The following is a 24,149-nucleotide window of genomic DNA, read 5'->3' on the forward strand; positions in this document are numbered from 1 at the left end:
TTTCCAAGGCTATGGAAGCCCTCTGAGTTCTCCGATTCTTATCTTGTTTAGACAAGCTCATAGTCAAAGTGGAGGTTCTCTCCTCCCTTCAGAGAAAGGTACCTCCTTCTTTGAAGACCTGTTCTTTCCACTGAGATCTCACTCACAGAGATCTTTTGCCAGAGTGTCTTGGCTTTCCATGCCTGAAATACTCTCATGGGCTTTTCAGCCAGATCCGAATGCCTTTAGGGCTGATTCTGAGGCCAGAGTGCTATTTAGGACATCTGCCATTCTATGAGTCTGCTGAGTATCTCACTTCCCATGTTGGATCACTCTCCCCTTTATTTATTCTATCGGTTAGTGTTAGCAGGTACTAGACTTGCTTATGTGCTCCCTTTGACTCTTAGTCCTTTCATTATGATCAATTGTGAACTGAAATTGATCACTTGGACTAGTGAGATGGCATTGGTACATGCCACCTTGATGGGATTAAATTGGAGTCCCCTGGTATGTTTCTAACTCTACCATTTGGGGCAAGTCAGCTTGAGCATGTCCCAAATTATACATCTCTTCCCTCTCTTATTCCTACTCTTATGTTTAACAGGGATCACATTTCAGTTAAATTTCAACACTTAAGAATAACTGTGTATTAATTACAGAATTAAACCAGTCATATTAAGTAGAACAGCCAAAAAAACTACTAAGAGGGATAATGTATTAAGTTGTTCATTAACATTTGTATTTATTAAATAAGTTTTAAAAAAGAAAAAGTCTAATTTAAACTATCTATTGATAGGCATACAAAATTAAGGTTAATAAACTAGGAGTTGTGAAGGAATATTCAAAATCTATTTTTTGGAAATATTGTTTTAAAAGCATATAGAATAAATCAAATAAACTGAAAAAACAAGAAACAATAAGTTGAACAGCACTTGTCTTGACTGTCAAAAAACAGGTTGTTTTTTTTTTTCTTAATGGAAAATGGGACTGGGAATGGGAGAGGGAGGAAGAAGTGAGGTGGGAGAGGAGGGGAGGGTATGATGGGAAGAGTCACTATATTCCTAAAGTTGTACTTATGAAATTTGTAGTCATCAATTTGGGACATGCTCAATCTGACTTGCCCCAAATGGTAGAGTTAGAAATGTGTCAAGGGATTCCAATTCAATCCCATCAAGGTGGCATGTACCAATGCCATCTCACTAGTCCAAGTGATCAATTTCTGTTCACAATTGATCACACTGATAGATCTAAGAGTCAAAGGGATCCCATAAACAAGACTAGTGTTTGCTAATACTATCTGATAGAATTAAGAAGGAGAGAATGATCCAACATGGGAAGCGAGATACACAGCAGACTCATAGTATGGCAGATGTCCTAAACAGCACTCTGGCCTCAGAATTAGCCCTTACGGCATTCAGATCTGGTTCAAGAGCCCATGGGAGTATTTTAGGCATGGAAAGCCAAGACACTCTGGGAAAACAAACAAACAAAAAAAAAACGAAATGACCTAAATGAAAGATCTCTGTGAGTGAGATCCCAGTGGAAAGAACAGGTCATCAAAGAAGGAGGTACCTTTCTCTGAAGGGAGGAGAGAACTTCCACTGTGACCTCGTCGAAATAAGATCAGAGTCAGCAAACTCAAAAGGCTTCCATAGCCTTGGCAAATCATGACAAGAGCCTAGGGTGATTACTGACTCCATAAACAAGAGTGTCAATTTGTTAAGTCAACAACAGGAGTCACTGTGCACTTACTCTTCATGTAGGATCTCTGTCCTTAATGTGTTGTACAATGTGAATTAATGGTATAACTAGTACTCAAACAGTATTTTACACTTTGTGTTTCGGTGTGGATGCAAACTGTGGAAATCTCTATTTAATATATTCTAAATTGATCTTCTGTATATAAAGACAATTGAAAATGAATCTTGATGTGAATGGAATGGGAGAGGGAATGGGAGATAGGAGGGTTGCAGGTGGGAGGGAAGTTATGGGGGGGGGGGGAGACATTGTAATCCATAAACTGTACTTTGGGAATTTATATTTATTAAATAAAAGTTTAAAAAAAAGAAACAAAAAAGAAATTTGTACTCATTAAATAAATTGTTTATTTGGGGAAAAAATAAAGGAAGCAGTGTGCGTCAATCAAATAACAAGTACCTACTGCTCTAACATCAAGATGCTTTTGTTTTTCTGTTCTACCATTTTCTAGCAAATGACTTGCAACCTCAGTAATGAGACAAGCTACTACATTTGCTATGCCTCTGTGCATTTTAAGCAAGAAAAGAGGGGAAGCATGCATAGTGAAAGATGAAACTCTTCCTTATCTATCTTTGTCCTTATATTTGGCAAGGCAAGGATGGAAGTCCTCCCTCATGACCTCCTTCGATAGCTCATCATTCAGAACTGTGTTAGTTGACAACTCTGACTTCCAGGAAATGAAACTCTGAGTGTTATTTTTCCCCTAGACTATGTAGGCAAATAAGTCCAGGAAAAAGAAATCCGAAGGATAATGAGAGAATCAACCTACAATATTCACAATAATTAGAGTGGAAATGAATAAGAATTCCTCTCTGTTTCTAGGGGCCAAGAAAAAAAAACACAACATGTTAAGATGCTCAAGGATTTACATCATTAATCAGGAACAATGAATTTTAAATATCAGTGATATCAAGTGAGATGAGCAATGGTTCCCAATGAAGTTACTCAAGAAGTTCCCAAGTTTGATATAGTATCTACACAATTGTTGAAAATGTGTTTATATGTGTGTATATGTTTGTGCCTTTGTATGTGTTTCTGTAGAGAGAGAAAGAAAAAGAAAGAGAAGGAGGAAAGTGGGGAAAAGAGAAGTCATCACACTGAAGTTGAACAATCTTAAAATTACTCAGTGACAGGAGAAGCTGATCTATGTTTCAAGTACTGCCCAGAAGTACTAGAAAATAAGAATATGAAACTGGGCCAAATTTTGTACAAGTTAATCTGAGTATCATGAAAGAATTCATAGACTGACTTCATATAAGTAATCACATTAGCACCAAGCTCTAGCAGATTTGGTCACATATTTCTTGACTAATTAATTTCATTGTTTAAACAAAGGCCTTGTTCTAACAACTTTTCTAGAAATTGCTGGGTAAATTAGGCAGAATACTGGTGGACATGGCTTGGCAGACATACATTAGCAAGCATGCTCATAATGTGCTTTCAAGTGATTTCAAAGTCCTGCTTAAAACATTAATATTTTGGGGCCAGCACTGTGGCATAGGAGGTAAAGCCATCACCTGCAGTGCCAGCATCCCATATGGGCACCAGTTTGAGTCCCAGCTGCTCCATCTCCGGTCCAGCTCTCTGCTATGGTGTGGGAAAGCAGAAGATGGCCAAAGCCCTTGGACGCCTGGACCCATGTGGGAGACCCAGAAGAAGCTCCTGGCTCCCGGCTTCAGACCAGTCCAGCTCTGGCATTGAGGCCACTTGGGAAGTGAACCAGCAGATGGAAGACTTCTCTCTCTCTCTCTCTCTCTCCCTCTCTCTCTCTTTCTCTGCACCTCTGCCTCTCCTTAATTCTGCCTTTCAAATAAATAAATAAATCTTTAAAAAATAATATTTTACATTTAGATTATATGAAAGGTGGGTATTTATCAGAATGGCTAAAGTGTCACTTAGAACACTGGATTCTCATATTGGAGGATCTGCATTCAACATCCAGCTCCATCTCGCTTCCAGCTTCCTGTTAATGCACATCCTGGGATGCAGCTGAGATGACACAAGTATTTGAGTTCCTGCCACCCACATGGGAGAACCATATCAAGTTTCATTTCCCTGGCTGAATCCTGGCATAGTCCAGCAGTTGTATGCATTTGGGAAGGGAACCACCAGATGGGAGATCTCTCTATATATGCCTTTCTCTCTCTCTCCCTCTCTCTCTTCCTATCTCTCTCTCTCTTTCTCTATCTCTACCATCCAAATAAAATAAAATGAACAAAAAATTTAGCCTTTAGTCATCAAAACAAAATCAACCAAAGTTGAGATAAATTGTGTTGTTTAAAACACAAGATTTCAATCCTGGAGAGGATGTGGACAAAAGGAAATACCATATACTGTTGGTGAGAATGTAATTAGTGCAGCCACTGTAGAAAACAGTGTAGAGATTTCTTTATAAAGTAGAAATAGACTTGCCATATGATCCAGCAATCTCACTTCTGGGTATAAACCCAAAATAATTTAACACAATGTATCAAAGAGATATCTGCATCACCATGTTTATAGCAGCACTGTTCATAGTAGCCAAATTATGGAATCAAACAAGGTGCCCATCATTAAAAGAATGGATAAAGAAAATTTGGTGCATATACACAATGGAGTATTATTCAGCTATATATATATATAAAATGAAATTCTACCATTCGCAGCAAAATAGATGCAACTGGAGGACATCATGTTGAGTGAACTAAGCCAGACACAGAAAGACAAATACCATGTGTTCTCTCCTATATGTGAGAGCTAAAATTTTAAAAACACAAAAAAAGGAAAAAGAAAGAAATGTTTGTGTATCATTATTGGTGCAAATATAGTCTTATAAAACTTTGGGAGCCAGTGCTGTGGCATCTTGGGTAAAACCACCACCTGCAGTGCTGGCATCCCATGTGGGCATCGGTTTGAGTCCCGGCTGCTCCACTTCCAATCCAGCTCTCTTCTATGGCCTAGGAAAGCCATAGAGGATGGCCCAAGTCCTTGGGCCCCTACACCCGCATGGGAGACCAGAAAAAGCTCCTGGCTCCTGGCTTCAGATCAGCACAGCTCTGGCTGTTATGGCCCATTGGGGAATGAACCAGTGGGTGGAAGACTTCTTTCTCTCTCTCTCTCTCTCTCTCGCTCTCTCTCTCTCTGCGTAACTCTGGTTTTCAAATAAATAAATAAATCTTTAAAAAAATAACTTTATTCTATACCTTTGTTAAATCAATGGTTAACAATGTTATACTACTATAATTTTAATGATCTGTGATTATTTACTGTGTATGAATGAAATGGCCATTTTTATTTTTATTTTTACTTAAGGTATACAATTTTCATGTACTTAATACATATAGATATAGGAACACAGTGATACTTTCCACCCTACCCTCTCTCCCACACACACTTCAACCTTTCTTCCTCTTCCTTCTCTTATTCCTGATCTTAATTTTTACATAGATCTACTTTCAGTATACTTTATACTCATAAGGTTAAACCTACACTAAGTAAGAGTCCAACAAATAGTATAAAAAAAAAAAAAAAAAAAACACTGTTCCTCAACAGTAGAGACAAGGGCTATAAGCAATCATTTAATCTCAAAATGTCCACTTCACTCCAATACTTTGCATGTTAGGTACTGTATTAGTTACCCCAGATAAAGGAAAACATGATATCTGTATTTTGGAGACTGGCTTATTTCACTAAGTATAATTGTTTCCAGCTACATCCATTTTATTGTAAAAGACCAGATTTCACTTATTTTTACAGCTGAGTAGTACTCCATAGTGTGTATATATACCATAATTTCTTTATCCATTCATCAGTTGATAGACACCCAGGTTGATTGCATACCTTAGCTATTGTGAATTGAGCTGAAATGAACATGGGAGTACAGATAACTTTTTCATATGCTGATTTGATTTTGTTTGGGTAAATTCCCAGGAGTGGAATGGCTGGATCACAAAGTAGATCTATCTTCAGTTTTCTGAGGAATCTCTATACTGTCTCCCACAATGGCTGTACTGGATTGCATTCCCACCAATAGTGGATTAGGGAACCTTTTTTCCCACATCTTCACCAGCATTTACTGTTTTATGATTATTATATGAGAGCCATTCTAACTGGGATGAGGTGAAACCTCATTGTGCTTTTGATTTGTATTTCCCTGATGGCTAATGATCCTGAGCATTTTTTCAAGTACTGTTGACCATTTGATTTCCTCTCTTGAAAAATGCCTGTTGAAGTCCTTTGCCCATTTCTTATCTGGATTGTTTTGTTGTTGTTTATTTTCTTGAACTCTATAGATTCTGGATATTAACTCTTTATCAGCTGCATAGTCTGCAAATATTTTCTCCCATTCTGTCAGTTGTCTCCTCACTTAGCTGAGTGTTTCTTTTGCAGTGCAAAAGCTTCTCAGCCTGATGTACTCCCAAAATAGTCATTTTACCTTTCAATTATTTTTATAGCCATTTTCTATATTCCCACTAAAGTAGAGTCTTTTGGCTTTGTGCTTGTTAAACTTCTTATTCAGTGAATTATTTAAACTTTTTACTGTAATTTAAATTTAAAATATGTTATCTCAAAAACTAAAAAAAAAATGACAGAAAGAAAGGAAGAGAGAAAAAGAATCAGAGGGAAAGGGGAGGAGGAAGGAGGGAATGAGAGAGGAAGAGAATATCATTATGTTCTTAAAATTGTATCTACAAAGCACATTGAATCTGTTAAAAACTAAAAAAAAATTAATTAAAAGAATAAAATGAAAAATAAAACAAACAATATTTTTGGAGGCCAGTGTTGTGCTTACTGGGTAAATCACCACATGCAACACTGGCATCCCATATGGGCACTGGTTTGTGTCCCAGCTGCTCCACTTCCAATACAGCTCTCTGTTAATGGCCCAAGTATTTGGGACCTTGCCATTCACGTGAGAGACACAGATGAAGCTCCTGATTCATGGCTTCAGCCTGGCTCCACTCTGGAAGTTGTTGCCATCTGTGGAATGGACCAGCAGATGGAAAATCTCTCTCTTTGTCTCTCCCTCTCTTCTTGTAGCTCTTTCTTTTTTAAATTTTATTGAATTATGCATTTCATATATTTCATATACACAGATTTAGGAATTTAAAAATATTTTTCTCCCTACCCTCCCTCCTGCCCACACTCCATCCCTTCCTCCTCCTCCCTCTCACATTCCCACTCTTAATGCTTACAAAGGTCTGTTTTCAATTTACTTAATGACTATACAGTTAGTCCTACTCTAAGTAAGAGATATCAACAAATAGTATTAAGAAAGAAAAATTGTTTCTCAATGGAAAAGAATCATCGAATCTCAAAATGTCTATTTTGTCTATTTCACTCCAATACATTACGTTTAAGGTACTCTATTATCTCTTTTGGGGACTGGCTTATTTCACTGAGTATAATGGTTTCCAGTTATGTCCATTTTGTTGCAAAAGACAGGATTTCATTTTTTTAACAACTGAGTTATATATACCATATTTTCTTTATCCAATCAACATTTGATGGACATCTGGGTTGATTCCCTATTTTTGCTATTGTGAATTATCCCCATAGTCTCAGCACACAAGGCTTCTACAGTCGCTATATGCAGAGGTTTCTGCTTGTCCTGCCACCCTTCCCAGTCAACAGAGAGGCAGATGTTCCCCTGAGACAGCCCACCTTGGAGTCTTGATCCTGGGAGGTTGCAGGCACCTCATTGTCCTACATACGTGGTTGCTCAGCCACCTCTCAGCCAGATTCAAGCTCACTGGGGACTGCCGATTGTTCCCTTCACTAGAAACACTGTATTACATGGGTACACAAGAGCCACTCACTGAATATTGCTCTGCCACTGCCACCAGTACTGCTATGAAGGTGGTATTCTGTCTCAGCCAGTTGCTGTGTGCATGCTCAAAGGCTTGCGCAGCTGCACCCAAACCCAAAACGGCATCCACCCTTTCTCATCTTGGCAGCAGGAGCTGTTGTGGGGAAGTCAGGGTAAGACAAGTGTACCCCCTCTACTTCCACTGGGTCCCTGTCAACCACTAGCAACCACTAGCCCCCAGGGCTCCAGTCTGAGCTCACATCATGCTCTCCCTCTGTTTTATTGCCCTGGTTGCTGCCCTTTCCAAACTGTCACCCACTCCGGCTCTCAGCCACTGCAGTCGTGTGCTGCACCAGCTTTCATGCTGCATATCTGCACCCTCCACACAGGTCCACAGTGTTCTTTCTCCTCTGGTAGGATTTCCAGTTTGGTTTTCTCTCCAATTTTCCCCCAAGCGCATACTTCCTACACCCCTTTCTTTCATTGTTTATCCCTAGCAAATCACATAGCTCCCTAATCTGCCAATTTGGAATCTCTGTGACTTTCAAATAAGTAAATAAATCTTTCTAAAATGTTTTAGAAATAAAAAATAAACTAAGTACGAATTCTTAAATATTATTCTTTCAAAAGGATTCAATAAATATAAATCTTAATAACTAAAGGTAATTTTAACTACATAAGAAAATGTCTTAAATTGTACTTCTTTTGTACAAATAACTCATTAATTTGAAAAAATTCTGTACCTTCTATTTTATATGCTTATGTGTTACATATATGTATGCACACATTTAAGTGCAGGTATACACTTACACATTAACATATATCATGAGGGCAGTAAGTCTATCTCCATGGATTGATACTCCAACAGAAAGAAAGTTTGTCATAACTATTCAACTATCAAAGAACCAACTATGTAGTCACAATCTTATCAAAATGTTAATATCAAGACACTGGAAATACTACAACCAAGCCTCTAAGAAAAATTAATTGCTTCTGTTCTTCTGGATTGTAAGCAGAGTTAGGGCTCAAACCCAAGGACTCCTACAGGGGATGCAAGCATCCCAAGTGTTAATTCAACTAATGTACCATATGCTCACCCCAAGACCATCTATTTAATGATAAAGGCAAGTAAAAGTTCAAATTGAAGACCGGGTCAGAGGTAACATTTTGTTTTAGATTTATTTATTTATTTATTTGAAAGGCAGAGTTACAGACAGAGAGAGGGAAAGAGAGAAGCAAGTTTTTTATCTGCTGGTTCATTCCCAAAATGGCCACAATGGCCGGAGCTGAGCAAATCTGAAGCCAGGAGCCAAGAATTTATTCCAGGTCTCCCACATGGGTGCAGGAATCCAACCACCTGGGCCATCTTCCACTGCTTTACCAGGCCACTAGCAAGGAGCTGGATCATAAGTGGAGCAGCCGGACTCCAACCAGCACCCATAGGGGATGTCAGCAGCACAGGTGGAAGCTTAACTTCCTACACCACGTCACCAGCCCTTGAGGGAATTTTCTTTACAATGTTTGGAGAGCAAAAGATTCTTCCTGGCATAGAGTTGCTTATTTTTCTGAATCAAATTATATTACTATAAGACACAGTATAGAATCTAGCATAGATTTAAGAAGGAGGCTTCACTTGAAATCTGTACAAACTTGCTAGTTGCACTTGTACAATACACCTAATCACTCTCTATTTCATTGTTTCTGGATCTTTGAAAGAACTCAGAGAAAAGGGCAATAGAAGGGAAAGCACTGAGCAATTGTCCATCCATATGCAAACATTGCTCAAGTCTCAGTTGTATTCATATCCCCTCAAGTTCAGTCTGATAAAAGGTTTTAACAGAAACCCTTCTCAAAAGATAGGAAGGAGTGAGGTTGAGGAAAAATGCAAACATCTTTTTAAAGCTAAAGTTTGATGGAGGCTCATGAAGAAGTAATCACAAATCAAGTATATTGAGACATGTTTTTATATGTCAGCAATGTGTACTTTGAGATGGACTATAGTAATTCAAAGGGGAAACGATGTATAATGAAGTTCAGAGACATGTCATGATGCACGTTTCCCAGTTCTATCATTCTAGGGGAATAAACACACACACAAATGCATAGTAAATTCAATTATCTACTTCATCTTTTAAGAGTTGATATAATGTTTGGGTTTGTTGAACTTCATTTTTGCTGCCAGTCATTACTTCAGAGCTGCAGTATTTACCAAATTCCAGGACATGCAGAATCCAAGAACATAGAGTAGATATCTCATGAAATTAACAAAGCTAGTGAGTTGCAAACATATTATCAGTAAGTCTAATCATCTAATGTACAAAATAAAAAGTGAATTTCCACAAACCCAAAGAGGCAGTCATCATAAGTTTTTATACAGAGAAATGTTTCTTTGTATAGCAGTAAATGAATTGACATTCATCTACCAAAAGAAAATGTACCCTCTCACACACAGACATACACAAACACACACAATCTCTCTCTCTCTCTCTCTCTCTCTCTCTCTCACACACACACACACACACACACGCACACACACGCACGCACACACAGGCACTCAACACAGCCGTCAGCATAGGAAAAAATACTAGTAACTCCTAGGAAAACTGAATGATGCCCATTTATAAAACTGAGTTTTTACATAGGATTCAAGAACAGCTAGCAAGTAAGTTCTTTTCTTTTCTAGTGTTCTAGTCTGTTTAATGATGTTATAACAGAATATCACAGAGTGGCTAATATATAGTAAACAGTAATGCCCTTGAATCTAGGAAGTCCAAGAATAAGACTCTGTACCTGATAAAGGACTTCTTACTGCATCATCCCATGGAGGAAGGTATCACATAAGGGAGAGGATCCAAACTCATCCTTTTTAAGAACTTTACTCTCTCAATAACAGACCTAGTCCCACAATAATGATCTCAGTTCATGCATGAAGGAAGAGCAATGAAGACCTAATTATCTGTCAAAGATCTCACCTCTCCACAATATTGCATTGGGGATTATGCTTCCAACACATGAACTTTGGGGGACACTTTGAAGTCACAGCATCTAGCTCTGGAGAAATATGGAGAAAACTAATCAACTATTTAGTTGCAGCAGAGTAGTGACCTTAAATCTGTCATGACTTGTGCTACATTCCTATCAAAATCTCAGCTTAGGAAGGATCCTCTTTCAAGCTGTCTCAAATTGTAGGTTTTTAGTTGTAAGACTCATGGCAGGGAACCAGCGCCGTGGTGCAGTAGGTTAATCCTCCCATATAGGATGCCGTTTCTAGTCCCAGCTGCTCCTCTTCCAATCCAGCTCTCTGCTGTGGCCTGGGAAAACAGTAAAAGATGCCCAAGTCTTTGGGCCCCTGCACCCACATGGGATACCCGGAAGAAGCTCCTGGCTCCTGGCTTCAGATCGACTCAGCTCTGGTTGTTGCAGCCATTTGGGGAGTGAACCAACAGATGGAAGACATTTCTCTCTGTCTCTCCCTCTCACTGTCTATAACTCTACCTCTCAAATAAATAAATAAAATATTCTTTTAAAAAAAGACTCATGGCAGCTTACTTACTCTAGGTCAGTAACAAGAAGAGACAGAAACTTCAGACAGGTGATATACTCTGCATATTCCAGCCTTTCCTGTAGACTAGAAGTAAGTTTCAAGTCTTGTCCACACTCAATGAGACGGAATTACACAAAGGCCTGAGTACCAACAAGTGGAAATCATGAGGGTTTAACTTAAATTCTGCATTCAGAGTATGCTCCATGATTTCTTTCTTTTTTTAATTTTATTTAAGTTAGACAAGTTTCATGAATTTCATATATACAGATTTAGTAACATAGTAATACTTCCCAGCCTACCCTCCCTCCTGCCCACACTCTAACCCTTCTTTCTCCTCCCTCTCCCATTCCCACTCTTAATTTTTACAAAGATCTACTTTCAGTGTACTTAATGATCATAAGGTTAACCCTACACTAAGTAGAATAATTCAACAAATAGTATGAAGAAAAAAAACACTGTTCCTCAACAAAAAAGGGCTATAAACAATCATCAGATCTCAAAATGTCCATTTCACTCCAATATGTTACATTTTCTGGACTCAGATCAGTGAAACATGGTATCCATCTTTTGGGGACTAGCTTATTTCACTAAGTAATGATTTCCAGTTGCATCCATTTTGTAGCAAAACACAGGATTTTTTTAATACCTGAATAGTACTCCATGTATACATACCATATATATGCATATATTTATGTATGTATATCTATATCTATATATATAGATATACACCATAAGTTCTTTTTCCAGTCAACAGTTGATGGACATCTGGGTTGATTCCATATCTTAGATATTATGAATTATACTGCAGTGAACATAAGGGCACATATACCTGTTTCATATGCTGATTTCTTTTGGTTTGGGTAAATTCCCAGGACCAGGATGGCCAGATCATATGGTAGGTCTATATTCAGATTTATGAGGTATCTCCATGCTGTCTTCCATAGTGGCTGCACCAGTTTACATTCCCACCAATGGGGGACCAAGTTGCTTTTTTCCCACATCCTCACCAGCATTTGTTGTTTGTTGATTTCTATATGAGAGCCATTCTAACTGCAGTGAGGTGAAACCTCATTGAAGTATGAAACTAGACCTCTACCTTACACCTAACACAGAAATCCACTCGAAATGGATCAAAATGGATCAAAACACCACATCTGACACAGTACCATCAAATTATTAGAAAGCATTAGGAAAACTCTGCAAAACATTGGCAAAGACTTAGGATCCCAGAAGCACAGACAATCAAAGCCAAAATTGACAAATGAGATTACATCAAGCTAAGAAGCTTATGCACTGCAAAAGAAACCCTTAGCAGAGTGAGGAAGCAACCAACAGAACAGGGGAAAATATTTGCAAACTATACAACTGATAAAAGGTTAACATCCAGAATCTGTAAATAACTCAAAAAATTCAATAACAACAATACGAACAATCCAGTTAAGAAATGAGCAAAGGACTTGAACAAGCATTATTCAAGAGAAGAACTTCAAATGACCAACAGACACTTGAAAAAATGCTCAGAATCATTAGCCATCAGGGGAATGCAAATCAATGTTCCATGATTTCCAATGCTTGAAATATCTCCCTTGTAAAACATGTTCACACTCTTTCAAGGTTTATAAAAATCTTGCATTAAGACACTTCTTGGGTTTCCTGCATCCCACATTGGAGTGCTTAAGTTTGAGCCCCAGCTCCACTTCTAATTTCAACTTCCTGCGAATGCATATCCCGGGAGGTAGTAGGTAATGGCTGAAGTACTTAGATTTTTGCTTCCCACATGAGAGGCCAGGATTGAGTTCTAAGGTCCTGACTTTGACCTGGCCCAACCTCAACCCTTGTGGGAATTTGGAGAGTAAACTAGTGAATGAAAACGCTTGCTCTCTCTCTCTCTCTCTCTCTCTCTCCCCTTCTTTCTTCCTCCCTCTCTCTCTCTCTCTCCCTCTCTCCCCCTCTTTCTTCTTCTCAAATAAATAATTTTTTAAAAAATCTCATCCCATTAAAGACTAAGCTCAATATCTAAACTTTTATCATCTTAATCTGATCCAAATTCAGAAGATGATCCTGTATACAATCCTTTATGTACTACCTGAGACATAATCCCTTTCTATTTTTGGACCTGTGAAACTAGAGAGACAAGTTATCTGCCTCCAATATATCCTAAATATATAGTGGCATAGCAGCAGCTAACAGCTATAAGTATTCATGTTATAAAGGCAGAAATAAAAGGAAAAAAATGAGTCACTGACCCAAGGAAGTTCTGAAATCCAATTTCTTTTTCACATTTTGAAGTCTAGGAATAACTCCAGTGTAAAGCACCATTCTCGTGATTTCTATTTTGTGTATAATGTGACTACCCTCTCGGCTCTTGTTTCTGCTTCCTTTTTAATGAAAAGTAGCACTTGTTTGCATGAGTAGTAGATCAATCTACTCACTGCTATGGCATTTTGATGATCTGACAGCCTTCTTTTTTTACTATCTTTCATTGTATAGTCTTTTTGTCCGTTTTATTACAAGATGACGGTTTTCTGTTGAATAATTGTCTCAAGAACTTTGTGGATTTCCTGTAGGTTTTAATGGAATTCTGGAATTCACTCCATTAGAGAAAATATATGCCTACAGTTATTCATGAGATAGACTGTCTCTGCTTTAGCCTCCTTGGATGTCTTAGAGACAAAGCCTTAAGCCTCTTAGAGTTACCCTAGCTTGAGTGAGAGGATCTCCAGGGCACATATATCCTTAACCTCTTGAAAGGCCCTTTGTGTAGACTAAATACTCTGTTTATCATTCTCTTGGTAGCAAAAGTTGTAATGTCACAAAGTGGATGAATCTAGAAAACATCACTCTCAGTGAAATAAGCCAATCCCAAAGGGACAAATATCATATGTTCTCCCCGATCTGGGACAACTAACTGAGCACCTAAAAGGAAACCTGTAGAAGTGAAATTGACACTATTAGAAGCAAGGACTGATCATCCCTTGTCCTGACTGTCCAGGAAGAGCTTATTATTTATTTTTTTTACTATTTTCTTTTTCTATTTAACAACATTGGTTGAACTTTTTACTTAAAACAATTATTCATAGGTGTTTAAATCCAATTAAAAATTGATCCCAGTAAAAAATAAGAGTGGGAATAAGAGAGAGTGGAGATGAACAATTCGGCACACATTCCCATGGACTTACCACTACGGATAAAGCTAAAAATGAGCAATGGGACTCCAAATCCCATTAAGCTGGGTGGTACCAATGCCATCTTACTAGTTAAAGTGATCATTATAACTGATAAAATAGGAATAAGTGTCAAAGGGATCACATAAATAAGACCAATTGCCTGCTAATAACACCAGATAGAATTAAAAAGGAAAGAATGATCCAACATGGAAAGCAGGCCACACAGCAGACTCATAGAATGACAAATGCCCTAAACAGCACTCTGGTCTCAGAATCAGGACTTAAGGCATTCAGATCTGGCTAAAAAGCCCACAAGAGCATTTCAGACATGGAAAGCCAAGACACTGTGGCAAAAAAGGACCTACATGAAGGGTCTCTGTGAGACGCTTGTGGAAAGAAGGGGCTATCAAGAAAGGAAGTACCTTTCTCTGAAGGAAGGAGAGAACTTCCACTTTGACTATGGCCCTATTTAAATACTGACAAAGTTTGTGGACTCAAAAGGCTTCCATAGCCTTGGCAGCTCATGACAAGAGCCTCAGGAGATCACTGACATCATAAATAAGAGTGTCAATTGTTAAATCAACAACAAGAGTTACTATACACTTGCTCCCGATGTAGGACCTCTATCCTGAATGAATTGTACTATGAGAATTAGCAGTAAAACTTATCTTCAAACAGTACTTTATACTTGTGGAGTAGGAGGTGCAAACTCTTGAAATTTTGGGGTAGTATAGAGTTGGTCTTCTGTATATAAAGATAATTAAAAATGAATCTTGAAGAATGGAGTGGGAGAGGAAGTAGGAAGTGGGAAAGGAGTAGGGGTGGGAGGGCTGGTATGGGGGGGAAGAACCATTATATTCCTAAAGCTGTACCTATGAATTTATATTTATTAAATAAAAGATTTCTAAAAAAAGTTGTAATGTTACACTCAGCCTTTTCAGTATGCTCTTCTAACACTGCTCCAAAGCCATTTGGTAACTGTTACAGGAGAGGCTGAGAAATTTCAACATCATCAAGTCGTGTTCCCTTTGTTTGATATGTTATCTCAATTTATCTATCTCTCTTAGATTTTTACTATGAAAAATAAAAAGCAGCCAGTTCCTTCAGCACTTTGACTGGAATGTCCTTACCACTAATTACTAATTTGTACATAACTGTAAGAGTCAATTTTGCTAAGCTTTTTAGTACTGCATAGCCAAGGTCTTTCTTCCTCTAGTCCCACTAATGTGTTCTCCACTCCCTTCTCAGTCTTCACTTGATGGTTACACCAAATTCAGATTTTTACTGACAGTATTAAAGGAAATTTAGGCTTCTTCCAGAACATTGCTCAAAATTCTTTGAGCCTGCACACATTGTCTGTTTTCAAAACCCCTGGTATATTTTATTTATTGGAGTAATAAAATCTCACTTCCAGATACCAATAACCGAATCTATTGATCCACATTTTAAAAAAGATGAAAAAGTATTTGGGCCGGTGCTATGCCAGTGGGTTAAAGCCCCAGCCTGCAGTACCATCAACCCAGTTCTAATCCCAGCTGCTTCACATCCAATAAAGCTCCCTGCTAATCCACAGTATGGCCCAATTCCTTAGGCCCCTGCACCCACATGGGAGACCTGGAAGAAGCTCCTAGCTCCTGGTTCGAGCCTGGCCCAGCCAGCTCAACTGTTATGTCCACTTGGGAAGTGAACAAGTGAACCAGTAAGTGGAAGACCTCTCTCTCTGCTTCTCCCCCCCTCTCTCTGTGACTATGTCTTTCAAAATAAATAAAATAAATCTTTAAAAAATAAGACAATTAGAATTAATAAAATATGGGGCCTGGTGCTGTGGTGAAGAAGGTTAAAGCCCTGAGTTTGAAGTGGGTTTGAGTCCTGGCTGTTCACTTCTGACACAGCTCCCTACCAATGTGCCTAGGAGGGCAGCGGAAGGCAGCCAAAGTCCCTGGACCCTTGCACCTACGTGGGAGACCAAAAGGAGCTCCTGACTCTTGGCTTCAGATTGGTTCAGCTCTGGCCATCACAGCCATTTGGGGAGCAAACCAGCTAATGGAAGACCACTATATATATATATATATATATATATATATATACATATGTATATATATATACATATGTATATATATACACATGTATATATATAAAACATATATATGTGTGTAACTTTGTCTTTCAAATGAATAAGTAAATATTTTTTAAAAATTAATAAAATATGGAAAACACATTTTTTATTTGGTGCAATCATCACATTCAGAAAAACCATCAAGATTGATCCCAAAGTGATTTTTGTAGCTACCTAATAAATGCTTAAAAATAAAGGGATATAATAAAAATAGTAAATGTTATATTATAAATATAATCCTCTGCCTGAAGGATTTCCAAGTTTTTCAGTTCATAAAAAGTTTCAGGTTTCAATTGAGACATATTTCAAATGTCAAATAATAATAGTACACACACAGCTCACAAGCGTTACAAGTAAATGAACAAATTTGCTCACAATATATGTTGCCAGGAACCATTTGTCCCAGAAGTAAAACAGGTAAAAAGTTAGGTATGCACACTCTCTGGGAAAAGCACATCTGATTCCAGAGATTTATATAAGATTTTATATTCAATCAATGTTATGTACATTCTTTGAAAACAGTTTAATATAAAATAAGCAGTGCATCTGTAAGCACTTTTCAATAATGGAAACAGTTTGAGGTTATGTTTTTACCCAAGATTTACTCTTTTAAATACCTGTTTAATATATTTAATAGACATTCTTCTAATCAAACTATTTTTGTAAATCTACTCTAAGGTCATTCAAGAACACTTCCACGGCAGACGCCGTGGCGCAGTAAGTTAATCCTCCACCTGTGGCACCGGCATCCCATATGGGCGCTGGGTTCTAGACCTGGCTGCTCCTCTTCCAGTCCAGCTCTCTGCTGTGCCCCAGAAGGGCAGTGGAGGATGGCCCAAGTGCTTGGACCCTGCACCCACGTGGGAGACCAGGAGGAAGCACCTGGCTCCAGACGTAGCGGCCATTTGGGGAGTGAACCAACAGAAGGAAGACCTTTCTCTCTGTCTCTCTCTCTCACTGTCTGTAACTCTACCTGTCAAATAAATTTTAAAAAAGAACACTTCTAATAATAATATCTAGGATTTATTTAATATTTTCTTTTAAACACCTCTTTAACATTTGCTGTACAAGGAGTCTTGAAAAAAATTTAAGAAAAAAAGTACATTATCTTCTAATTCTATTTTTTCCAGGTTCTAGTCCCAGTCAGGGTGCTGGATTCTGTCCCGGTTGCTCCTCTTCCAGCCCAGCTCTCTGCTATGGCCTGGTAGTGCAGTGGAGGATGGCCCAAGTGCTTGGGCCCTGCACCCACAAGGGAGACCAAGAGAAACACCTGGTTCCTGGCTTTGGATCAGCGCGGTGCGCCATTCACAGCGCACCGGCCACAGCAGCCATTGCGGGGTGAACCAACGGAAAAAGGAAGACCTTTCTCTCTGTCTCTCTCTCTCTCACTGTCCACTCTGCATGTCAAAAAAAATAACTTTGTATATGTCAAAGTTGTCAAGCTACCATCCACATGTTGTATTAGTAAATAAAGTTTTATTGCAACATGGTCATTTATTTATATATTACCTTTCATTACTTTCCCAATTCAAGAGCAAAGTTGAATAATTGAAGTAGAGATTGGAGAAGTGGAGTTTCAGAACAGACTAGCCTTTTTCAAATTTTTTTTAAAAGGTGAAGAGACAGAGACAGAAAATCCCCAATCTGCTAGTTTACCCCTAAATGCCTGCAAAGGGCCAATCTGGGCCAAGCCAAAGAGGGGAGCCAGGAATTCAGTCCGGGTCTTCCAGGTGGCAGAAATACAACTACTTGAGCCATTGCCAGCTGCTTTCCAGCATGCCACATTAGCAGGAACCTAGAATTGGGAACAGAATCTAGACTCAAATACAGGTACCCTGATATGGTATGCACATGTCCCAAGTTGTGTACTAAACAGTTGAATTTTGTTCAAACTTTTGACCTCAGAATTATAATTGAGCTTGAATTTCATTAGCCGTATTTCCACTTTTGGTTCCAGGTGGTCAAAGAAAAATGGTCAGGCTACAGAAGAAGCCAAGAGATGGGAAAAGGCGGAAGATTCTTGACAAGGATCTAGTTCTCTGATTCCAGACATCTCTAAAGATAGCTGCATTCTGCCCTATGTATAATTTTAACAGGGAAACTAACCTCTTTTCCTTCAAATAACTAAAGCTGTGTCACTTGCAAACAAGATTCCTAGCTAACAGGCCAGTCTCCAGTGAAGGCAGCAAACCACACCAACTTTGTGGATGCAATGCCTTTAAAAGGAAGCAACAGAACCGGAATACTATTACTGCTTGACTGTAGAAACTTCCTCTCCCTTCTTTCCTAATAGTGTAAAAGATAAAAAACAGTTTGAAAAAGAAGGAAAAGTATCAGCATGCAGAAATTTAATCTGTCATGTGTTCTTCAGTCACTCAGGCTTCCTCTCCATTTATTTGTCCTACTTCCCTGTCTGCTTCACTCTTTGTAAAATTTTCACATCTGAAAGTTCAACAATTTATTTAAGGCCTGCTCATAATGTTTAACTTAAGGATCAAGTTCATTTATGTGCTGTTAGATACAAGAAGAGTAGAAACCTTCTTCTCTGTTGAGTAACAAAACTGTAAAAGCTCAAGGTAAAATATATAAGAACCAAAAGTGAAAAATAAATAAATAAATAAAAGAACCCTTTGGCTGTTTGTCCCCAGCTATGTGCATCGAATGGTTTGCCTCTGAGGATAGAACTTATTAGCAATCCTAAAATAAAAAAGACAGGATATTTTTCAACAAGAACCTCTGCTTTGCCAAACATCCCAGAGTTTGTCTCCAAAGACTTAAAAAGAAAGGAAAGGAAAAAAAGAAAAAAAAAAGGAAAGAATGAAGAACAGAAACCATAAAGCATGCAGTGCCGCCATCATCTAATTACTGAATGAATGGTGCAGTTGTTTTGTCTGATTGCACAAAGCTAGTTATCCACTACTAGCTTCATTGACAAAAAGGGAATATACACAAATTATAGGGAAATTCAAGCACTAAAGGAATGCTTTGGTTCAGAGGTTTGCAATGACTATTGGCTTCAGTTTTTGGCAAAGTCTCTCTTTGCCGTATGAACTCAGCTGTGCTGGGTCAGCCTGAAGCGTTCCCAAAAGCCAAGAAGAGGACTGACTTCCTTGTCATCTGTATCCCATCAATAAATTAAAGTGATGTTCTCCAGCTCATGTTTGTTTCTTGGCAGGCTAATCTACAATCAGGAAAAGAAAAGCCTTTCATTTGTGGACTCCAGCTAAAGGAAGGAGGCTTTTTATGCGGATTCACCGGAGACCAAAATATTAAAAAGTGGAAGAGGAAAACCATATGTTGCAATTCTCGTAAGAAAGCAGCTCAAAGTCCTAGTTAAAGAAAGATTTGTGTTTATTATACAGAAACTTTAAATATCACACTATGAGGAAATGGTATAGTAATAACAATATTGATAGCTCTGTTGTAAACATTGATTTTTAATTGGTGATTAGTTTTCTCTGATGTTTTTTAAACCAAAAAAATCTAAAAATTAGATATTTCAAAAAAACCTGAAATGATCATTTCTTGCAACATTCTTTAAGTTTTACACTCATTTAAGAAGAAAGTGAGAGATCCAGCTGCATGAAAATTGAGGATTATTTTCATAAGCTCATGATTTCTTCTCTTACAGATTAATCAAAGCAAATTTTATTGACCATTTATAGTTGTAGCAATCAAGTGTAGATTAATGTAGAAATAGGTAAAAGCATTGGAATTATTCCCTTCATGCTATTTCATAGTCTATTTTTTAGTTGTCAAGAGATTAACTTTGCACTGTATCATTTTTGAATAAGTACTTTCATGCAAACAGGATTTAAGTGTCCTCTTCCAAACACCCATAGAAAGGAATGCACGCCATTCCTTTCAGCCTGACCACATTTGTATTTCATTTCCTTTGTCTCTTTAATTCAGGCAACCAAGAAATTCTGCTTTAATAAATGTATCCTTAAAAAACCCAGTTTCCAGTATAACATTTTAGTGCTTTTTGACTCCATGTACCAGTGATTCAGCTCTTTATAGAAGGGAATTGATTTTGTTTTTCTTTTTTTATAAAGTCATGTATAAAGCCAACAGTAGATCAACTAAAACTATGATTGGCCAAAATACTTGACTAAAAGAAAACTGATAGAGTTGGTACTGAAGTGGTACAGGACACCCATCCCCAAATGTGACTGTAAGAGACCAGGATATGGTCTTTGGCACATTGATTATTTTAAACTTGTTCCTTAAGAAACTGGAGAAGCTCAGAAAAGTTAATTAAAAAAAAAGATTTATTGTGTTTCTTTAAAAGGCAGAATGACAAGAGACTGGAGCGGGGAGGGAGAGAGGGAAGGAGAGAGGAGAAGGGGAGAGAGAGAGATCCTCCATCCCTGCACTCCCTAAAGGCTCTCAACAGCCCAGGCTGGTCCAGGCCAAAACCAGGATCCAGGAACTCCATCCTGGTCCCCCGCGTACAGGGGTAGGTCCCTAGCACTTGGGCCATTTTCCACTGCATTTCCAGGTACATGAGTATGGAGCTGGATTAGAATTAGGGCAGCCAAGACTCGAACCAGGTACTTCCATATGGGATGCTGGAATTGTAGGCAGTGGCTTCACAACACCAGCTCCAGAAAAGCGAATGCTGTTTAGGAAAATGTACATCTATAAAGAAAAACGTCCCTTTCTCTTGCTGTCTACACCTGAAGGGCAGGGATGACTGAATGACTAGACTGGAAACCAATAATGAAGAGATCTACTGAAATTTGCATAATTCATTTTACCTTTATGATGCTTTTTTCCTTACCATCTTCTCTTTATTGGGCTTTCCTTTCACCCTCTCACATTTACCTCTACCACCTGCACCCCCCAGAAGTCCCAAGTTCCTTTTTTCCTGTGTCTCAGGATGATGCACAAGCCTCAGTCATTTAGCTGCTTCACTCAGTCTCATGTATGTGTGGGACTCCCATACACATATACTTAACTAAACCTGTTCTCTCCTGTTAATCTGTCTTCTGTAAATTTAATTCATACACCAGCCAAAGAACCTAGAAGAGTAGAAGGAAGCAATTTTCCTCCAAAGAGTACATTGGACAAATGCATTCTTCTTCTTCCTCCTCTTCTTTTTATTTTAATTTTTTATGTTTATTTTATTTCATTTAATGAACATTAATTTCCAAAGTACAGCTTATGGATTACAATAGCTTCCCCCCCATAACTTCCCTCCCACCCACAACACTCCCCTCACCCACTCCCTCTCCCCTTCCATTCACATCAAGATTCATTTTCAATTATCTTTATATACAGAAGATCAATTTAGCATATATTAATTAAAGATTTCAACAGTTTGCACCCACACAGAAACACAAGTGTAAAATACTGTTTGAGTACTAGTTATAGCATTAATTAAACACCTGAGAATAATTGTGTATTAATTACAGAGTTCAACCAGTAGTTTTAAGTAGAACATAAAAAATACTAAAAGGATAAAGTTCTTTTTTTGTTTGTTTGCTATATAGTTTTTTTATTTAATAAATGTGAATTTACAAAGTGCAACTTTTGTATTGTTGTGGTTTCCCCCCACCAACCTACCTCCCTCCCTCCCGTGGACCTCCCCTCTCCCACTCCCTCTCCCATCGCGCCCTTCATCGAGTTTCATTTTCAATTACTTTCATATACTGAAGATCAACTTAGTATATACTAAGCAAGGATTTCAACAGGTTGTACTCACACAACTGCACAAGGTATACCTCCTCTTCTTCTTCTTCTTCTTCTTCTTCTTCTTCTTCTTCTTCTTCTTCTTCTTCTTCTTCTTTTCTTATTTATTTGAAAGAGACAGAGAAATCTTCCATCTCTAGTTTACTCCCCAGATAGCTGCAATGGGTGGTGGGGCTCGGCCAAGAGGAATCCAGAGTAATAGAACTCCATCTTGGTCTATGGTCATACCACCCTGAACACACCAGAGCTCGTCTGATCTCCAAAGCTATGCAGGGTTGGGCCTGGTTAGTACTTGGGTGGGAGAACTCCATCCTGATCTCCAAAGGGGTGGTGATGATGAGGTGGAAGGAGGGAGCAAGGACTTGGACCATGCATCTTCTGCTGCTTTTCCAGGTGCATTAGCAGGGAGCTGGATCAGAAGTGGAGCAGCCAGGACTTGAATCCTTGAACTGCACAGATGTGGGATGCTGGCATTGCAGGTAGCAGCTTAACCCATTGTACCACAACACTGGCCCCCTTTAGGCATGTATGTATGTATGCACATGTATGTATGTATGTATGTACATTATGAATGTAGTTTTTGTTATTCAATTGATTACTGACGGAACACTTACTTTACTGTAAAGAAGAGTAGCTAAACAAATTAAAGTATATTATTCCTAATTCTAGCTTTATTGATTGGTGAACCACAGTGTGTCTGGAACCAGACTCAGTGACAGGAGAGTTAGGTTCCTTGAACCTTAGTTTCTTCATCTTAAAGTAGGTATAAAAATAAGGCCCACCATACAGGATTGCAACACATCTGGCACATAATAATAACTATGTAATGTTACTTCAATAAAATAAATTAGTCTTCTGCTGAGAATAAAGTCAAACTTTGGTCTTCTTATGCTCATTTTATTATTAATATATAATATTATATATTATATAATACATAATATAATATATAATATTATTATATATTACTGCAAATAGAAATAATAATCACTACTTATTACATCAATGAAACAAGCTAGTAGCAGAAATAGGCATAGATATTACTACACATAAATGTGCACAGGAGCCACACAAAGAACGGAACTCAAGGGACTATGTGGTGTAAATTACACAGCATTTTGAGTTATAAAAGAAATAAGAATTTCTGGTGGGAAAGTGGCAACAACATAAGTTGAGGAAAGGGAACACATGTTGAACAAAGATTCCCTTATTATGCAGATAAAGTCTGTCAGTTGGAGTCCTCATAAGAATCAGCAACATCAACCTTAATACCCTTTCCTGTGAGTTAATCTCCTCTGTTTGATGAGATTATAGAGAAGGGGTTCAAGATAACTGTATTCCTTCTAGAACTATTTACCTTGGTCAGATAAGGGAATTTCAAAGAAAGCTTATAACAGTCTGTTTTTTATTTCTATAATTAAATAGTTAGATCTGGGTACCTCATACACAAAATACATGTATTTAGCTCATAGTTAAGTTGGGGAAGCATCATGTCCCCAGATGTATTGATTCCAACGTTCCTGTCTGTACATAAGAAATGAATTCAAAGCAGAGACATAGACAATGTGCAAGAAAGGGAGCATAATTCATTTGAAAAGACCAAAGAGACAGTACACACTCAGAAGTGAATGTGGGCAGCCTCATGAGGGGCATCACACACACACACACACACACATACACACACATACCCCAGGCAGTTTGACCACCCCCTTCATCATGAGAGAAAGAATTCATTGCAGGATCAAAGAAGTTTTCCCAATAAATGTCCACAACCTACATCACTGCCTTTTTCTCTGGCAAATCCAACAGCAGGGGTTCTAGTGAGCATTTTAAAGGCAGTCCCTGTGAACACTGACATCAGATCAGTCTTAGATTTGTGACTTTAGGCAGCATAGTTCTTTTTGAAGAAAAAATGTTTTCAAAAAAAAAAAAATGAAATCTTGCCTGGCGCCGCGGCTCACTTGGCTAATCCTTCGCCTGCAGTGCCAGCACCCCAGGTTCTAGTCCCAGTTGGAATTCTGTCCCAGTTGCTCCTCTTCCAGTCTAGCTCTCTGCTGTGGCCCGGGAGTGCAGTGGAGGATGGCCCAAGTGCTTGGGCCCTGCATC

Source organism: Oryctolagus cuniculus, chromosome 9 (assembly GCF_964237555.1).
Source record: "Oryctolagus cuniculus chromosome 9, mOryCun1.1, whole genome shotgun sequence".
Taxonomy (NCBI): domain Eukaryota; kingdom Metazoa; phylum Chordata; class Mammalia; order Lagomorpha; family Leporidae; genus Oryctolagus; species Oryctolagus cuniculus.